Source organism: Lolium rigidum, chromosome 7, assembly GCF_022539505.1.
Source record: "Lolium rigidum isolate FL_2022 chromosome 7, APGP_CSIRO_Lrig_0.1, whole genome shotgun sequence".
In the NCBI taxonomy this organism is placed as follows: Eukaryota; Viridiplantae; Streptophyta; class Magnoliopsida; order Poales; family Poaceae; genus Lolium; species Lolium rigidum.
The window spans coordinates 58,063,201-58,070,041 of NC_061514.1; the positions used below are offsets into that span (position 1 = coordinate 58,063,201).

General features: G+C 41.7%; 1 pseudogene; it reads right to left on the reverse strand.

Annotated features, from left to right (window-relative positions):
- Window positions 1-639: 639 nt before the first annotated feature.
- LOC124676797 lies at window positions 640-6,239 on the reverse strand (annotated as a pseudogene).
- Between the last annotated feature and the right edge of the window lie 602 nt (window positions 6,240-6,841).

A 6,841-nucleotide genomic window follows, 5' to 3' on the forward strand; every position in this document is an offset into this window, starting at 1 on the left:
TAGGTCCCGTTTGGAATGGATGTAAACATTACAAATGCAATGGTTGCGTCTAATCCTTGTAGACTTGATATACGGTATAATGTGGCCTTGCAGCCATTCCAAACAGCCCTTAAAGTGGTAAAACTATACCCATGGAGCCATAAACAGTGATCTGTATGTGTGAAAATCACCAATATATGTGTATACTAGAGTAATGGATTGTGTGTATAATGTCCATCCTTAAGCTATGCCTCAAGTGCTAGATGCAAGCCAATGCATTAAGTTCGAATCAGGATAATTTCTTTGGAACCATGGAAAAACTGCACAATGACAGCCTTATCCTGAGGGGGGCTAATTAGGTGGTGTGTGACTAGGTTTTCACGGGCACACCGCCTTCCCCTGGTTTTGCATACATGTCAATGTCGGCCAGGTGAGAGAGATTTTCTAATGCTTGATTTAGAGAAGGAAAACAATCGCCATACCATTCAAATGTGTAGATCGCAAAGTATAATTGGATCTGACCCCACAGTTGAGATATCAGGAATTTCCCTGTGGTGATTGCTGACCTAAATAAGTAAATAATGATTACTCGGAGCTATTTTACATCATTTCTACATAGCAAATTGCACATTGTCTTTGAGATTACATGAAATAAAAGCGTCATCTTGGCATGTGAGAAGAAGCTCTCATTTCAGCCTCCATGCTCAATTGTGTACTTCCTTCCCTGCAGTGCAGGCTGGAAATCGAGCTTTTCTCATGTAGAAGGTGCTCTAGTTCATTATTTTCTTGTACAGGTTCATCTTCTCTTCTCATAGTTTGCTCCTTGGTGATGAATGACCTTCTTAGCTGATCTAAAACTGATGCCACCTCCTTCATAATGGGTCGTTCTTGTCCATTCATATTTAAACATCTCACAGTGAGCTGCGCAACTGCACAAAGTTGCTCTTCACCTGCTTCTGCCAAAATGCGTGGCTCTATCTCCTTAAGTAGGCGCTCTTCATTAAATATAATCACCATATGCATGGCTAAGTTGCATGATTCCTCTGGTCGGCCTACAGAAATAGGCTTCTGCCTTGTCAAAAGCTCTGCAAGAACTACTCCAAAGCTGTAGACATCACTCTTCTCTGTGAGCAGGCCGCTTTGGAAATATTCAGGATCAAGGTATCCTATAGTCCCTTGAATAAGGGTAGTTACATGAGTTTGATCAAATGGAACTGATCTTGATGCACCAAAGTCTGATATTTTAGCCACAAAGTTCTCATCCAAGAGTATGTTTCTTGATTTAATGTCTCTGTGAATGATTGGTACAGAAGATGCGGAGTGCAGATAGGCAAGTGCCTCTGCTGTTTCTGCAGCTATCCGTATGGTATCTTCCCATGTTAAGGAGCCAGGTGCACTTTTGTTGTGAATGTGCTGAAAGAGTGTTCCATTGGGTATGAACTCATACACCAACAATGGAACTTGTGTCTCTAGACAACATCCCAAAAGCTTGACAACATTTGGGTGATCGGTCTGTGATAAGATTGAAATCTCATTGACAAACTGCTCCACCTGGCTCTCATCAAACACCCTGGACTTCTTTACGGCAACCATAGCCTCATCTTGAAGAACACCCTTATACACTGTCCCATATGCACCTCGGCCAAGGATTCGAGTGTCACTATAATTGTTGGTAGCACTCTTGAGCTCTTCCGCACTGAATATCTTTGCTGACGAGTCCTTACCTTGAGATGTAATTGCCGAAAATCTCTTCTGCAACAGCAGGCCTCCATTCTTACGGAATAACTCAGCTCTGTTTTTTCTCACCTTTTTTCTCCTCATGCCCCAGTAGTAGCACAGAGATGTGGTTGTTATTGTAACCACAAGTGCAAGGCCAACACCTGCAAATATTGGATGAAAACATGTATATCTGGTGTAAGTCTTTGTTCTTCATGTAACACATATGGAAATAACATTGTAAGCAATGCTGACAGGTGCCGAGTTACGTCTGACTATGCCCATGCAGATGCAATACTGGCCTATCTCTTTAACATTTGTGAAGATGTGTTTAATCCAGGTAGCCTTCTCGTGTGGTCATAAATCCTGAACGCTCTATAAGTATACTTGTGTAATGTTTTATACCTGGTGGAGCTGGTCATCTGTGTAAGCCATCTTAAGATCAATAATATAGGTTACCCTACCCTACACACTTCATTAGAAAATATTGCGTTTGCAAGTTTTTTTAAGAAAAAACAAAGCACATGAAGATGTGTGAATACTCTGCACATATGAATTTGGTCGAATTTTTTATTTTGGGGTCTGCACTAAAATCATAAGGATGAGGGGCTAAAAGTACAATTTTGCATAGACCAAGCTTTCTTTTTAGAGCTTTAAATTGCAAAAAAATGCATGAAATTTTCCAGATGCATTTAGTGTTTGCACATCTGCTTTTGTGAGTTTTCTCCGCCAATTTTTGACTCTTTTTCTTGGGCCAGGTATGAATTAGTGTGCATATCGATCTATACTACATCGGTACACCAGCATTGCAGAACTGCTTTACTTGGAAATTGCCTCAATAGAATAAGGAGTAAAAGAAAAAAGATAATCATGCCAGGTGTGTGGAGTAAGTTACCCAAAGCAGTATCTATAGGGAAGTGTTTTTTGTTTTGACAGCCACTTCCCCTTTTCCAGCCATTGCCACTCATGCCTGGTGGACAATTGCATGCAACAGCCCCTTGCCCATCACTGGAAGAGATGGAGTACGTGCAGGGGTTCTTTTCAGGATTAATGCACACATCCAAACCTAGTAGATAGCCATAGATCGTCAGTAGCACCAATTAGTCCTCTTGTAGGACTGGTCAGCAAATACTATTATTCATACCTTGCGGTTGTTGCATAGGGGAACCTGCATTTTGAGAGAATGGTCATTATTAGTTCTTCACTAACGGTAAATATACATGGCTACATCAGCGCTTGTCGCTTGAGAACCTGGAGTACTTCTACCATAGGATAGACATATATATGATATCTGTCTACAGCTTGGAGACCAAGATGAAAGTGTGTGCTTAAGAAAATGTGGAAGTTAGAAGTAAGGCCTAGTTCTTTTCGGCTTCAGCTTGTGCTGTCCAGAGAAACGCAGTGAAGATAGGCTTAAGAGAAACTGCAGTCAAGTTTTATTCGGCTTCCACTATCCTAGCTTATTGTCCGAGTTGTATGATGAAAAGTCTGCAATGCCCCTAGGATGATTTTGTGTTTTAACTACCAAATATTGTGTTTATTATTGTTTCTGCCGCAAATTTGAGAAAGAAAACAGTTCTGGAGCATTATGAAGAGCTGAACATTAATAGAGTACAATATGGTGTAATTGATCCATTTATACGTGCAATATGGATATGATAACTGCATGAAGAGGCTAAATGATATTCTAAAAACCAGGCCAGAGGGGGAAGTACCCCTCGATGTTTTTTAAGGAAGATGTGAGAAACTCGGTTTAGATATTCTTTTCCCGCGGGATCGAACCTGAATCCCAAATGATACTCTAACTGTTCCCTTTTAGATATTGGTTTGGCATGCATACGTCAACCTTTCAAAAAAATTAGCTAATATACAGGAAAGTATTTGGATGTTCATGTGCATACGTGATAAGTACATTTGTCAGAAATACTTTTAATTTCCAAACTCTTACAAAAGATAATGGTCAAATGTAATACATTGGAGACCGCATACATGTCCAAAGCATGTAAAAGAAATGGTGGTAGTGCGTAATAGTAGCTGAGTTGTAGCTTTTGATACTGTGTGAATTGTTAAGTACTCCCTCCATTATCTTTTTGTCTACATTCTACAAAGTTTAAGACCAATTAGCAAGTCATTTAATACTACTAGTTTGATAAGTGAAGAACCAATCCAAGCTACATTAAAATTAATGATATCCAATAGAGAGAGCAGGACTGCTTCATTTTCTGTGTTGTTGATTACAAAGCTAAAATGTAGACTAATTCAAAAAAAAAAATTATGCCTGGGATGTAGAGTATTTCAGAAATAGAGGGAGTACATTCAGGCCATATATACAAAGTTGGGCATTCTATATTTAACTGTCAAATGTTCTCAGACATTAGGTCATTACCAGATGAAATGAGCGACTCATTGCAGCCTGTGCCTGTCTTGCGGCCATCACCAATGAAGTTTGGGGGACATGAGCAAGTAAAACCCCCTTCGGTGTTGTTGCAGAGATCCAGATAGTTGCAATCATTGTTGCCGTTCCGGCATTCGTTGATATCTAAACCAGCATTGCAACACTTCATTTCAGAAAACAGAGGCATATTTCTATTCATAAAAGTAGGTACAATTTTCTCCTTTTTTTGTACAAGTGACAATCGAAATTAACCAGTGGGCTATCACCAAATTCATTCTTTCGACAAACTAGGACAAAATTAGCAAATTGACATGTCTTGTACTTCACCTTAATTCCAAGCGAAATCAAACATCTGAAAGGTCAGAACTTAATAGAAGAAAGCAAATAAGAAGGAATGCTAGCAACAGAATGTTCCAGAAGGCTTTTACCCTCTACCAACAAGCAAGTTTCATGACATATGAGATTTCCACATGCATCCACAAACAGGCTCAGGCGGATTCATTTAATTATTGTCATTGTTATTTTGCTCCCGTAACAAACACTGATTAGCTTTCTTATTGGATTCAAAGATATCATTTGGGTGCTAGTGTTCATGTTTTAGAGTCAATGGCAATATGGCATGATGGTGGATTTGATAAGGGGAAAAATCTTCAATATGTGCTATTGAGCTGCTGTTTGGTGTATGTAGGAACTAAGAAAATCTATTTCCTTTCAGGATTACAGATGGCTGTATCTGAAGATTATATGGATGGATATTCTTTGGAGCACTGGAAAATTGAAGATGTTGTGCAATGACACTCTTTTGCTAGTGATGGATCCATGCACAATATTGCCTGATAACGGCAGTGGTTTTATATCTGTAGCTGATCTAAGAAAACACTTTTGCAGTTCAGCTTTCTTGCCTAGATTTCAGTCTCTTCATCAGCTTGTGCTGACAAAGGTGAAAATTGGAACCAGGTAATTGTCCATTTTTTCTAAAAGAACTTATTTGTTAATCTACTTAGGCCAAATTACAACATCTTAGGTGAAGACTGACTATTTTCTTGGCCAATCATGAAGACTGACTATTGTGTCCTGTCATATGAAATTGCAGGTTTCTTTGCAATATTAGGTCAGGAATAGATATCTCTATTTTTTGCAAAAAAGGGAGAGATCTCTACGGTGGGTGAAGAAAAATTTACCTGCACATCCATCCGCAGTGTAAGGGTTCCCGTCGTACCCTGCATTGCACTTGCAGAGATGGCCCGTTCCACGGGGCGCATCGATGCATCCAGTCATATTGTTGCAGTACAGCGGCACCGAGTTGTAGGTCGAGGCCTGGTTGCATGTTCCGCTCCCAATTGCCCAATCCAAGATCATCCTGCGGTCAACAGCTGGCAATAGCAAGTCTTTCAGCGGCCTCTGCCCACCAACTGTGCCACCATTGAAGTGTGCGTCGTCTTGGTCAAGGAAGAAGGCAGCATTGCAAGTGCCGTTCTCGCCAATGACTTGACCTGATGTCTTGTCAAACGTCAAGGTGAAATCTTGAGCATTGTCCATTGGCATGTGGGCCTCGCAGCAGGCTACACTGTTAATGCAATCGGCGACGTTAGAGTTCCCATGGCACCAGGAGGAGCAACTGGTTTGCCGAGGGTTGTCACCGAGCACCGAGCCGCTGAAGTTAGCAACTAGTTTGTAGTTGCATCCAGTGGCCACCAGCTTATTTTGCTTGGAGAAGGAGAACGGTGTCCCTTCCAAGCTTATATCACCGGTTCCATTGGTCTGCGTCGACTTCCCGTTCCGGTCATAGCACACTTGGCGGATTGGCCGGCAAAGATGATGACAAAGCCTCCGTCCATCGACACATCCTGCATTTTGTAGCTATTTTTGCCAGTCTGCAGCATGGCTTCATTGTTTTGGCCGCATGTTACCTCGAAGCCAGGTAGGGAGCTACCTCTGGCGCCAAATGGATACTGAACGTTGTTGCATGTTATGTTCAGCTTCCGATCCAGTGGCGACTGTGGCGGCAGCGCTTCTCCCTGCGAAAGCGCTCGCTGGGGCATCATTGAAAAGAGGAAGAGCACGAGTGGGCGGAGCTGCCATCCAGCCACGGCAGCCGCACCTGGCCTGCTCCCTCTTCCGACCGGCATGGCGTCCCTTCCTCTCTGGTTTGTGCACGGTGAGCTTTGCTATGCTTTGTTCGAATGTCGACCTTTCATTTAGTTTTCCTGGTATTTAAGGCCTCACGTTCTCTTGGAGATTTTGTGAAAAAAGCCATCAACTTATGTGTACAGACGTCTTCTCCCCGCCTGATTCATGCCCGACTTCCTTTATATATAATTGAATTTATACCATTGCCTTGATGATTGTTGGTGAAGCATGCTTATAGTTTGATGGCTCATCTCTCAGGTTCCCTACTTTTGAATAATTTCGTTCTGCTTGTTCTGTTATGCAAATTTTAAACTCTCTAAAAAGTTGGCGTCATTTGTAAATGGAAAAAGTCTATTATAAACCCTGAATTCATAGAGGTTTGGCGAAATGAACCTTCAAATCCAAATCCCGGTCGTTTGTACACTGAACTTGTAAATCCCGGTCTAAATCAAACCCTGGAGTTGATTTTAGGAGAAAAAATAAAATCCAAAACTACTACTCTCACTGACTTTACTGGCCCACATGTCATATCTCTCCTTATCCCAACTATCCCCCTCCCCCAAGCAGCCGAAGTGCTGCTCGCCATCGGCACGCTCGTCGCCGTTCCAGGATGTCGTGGAC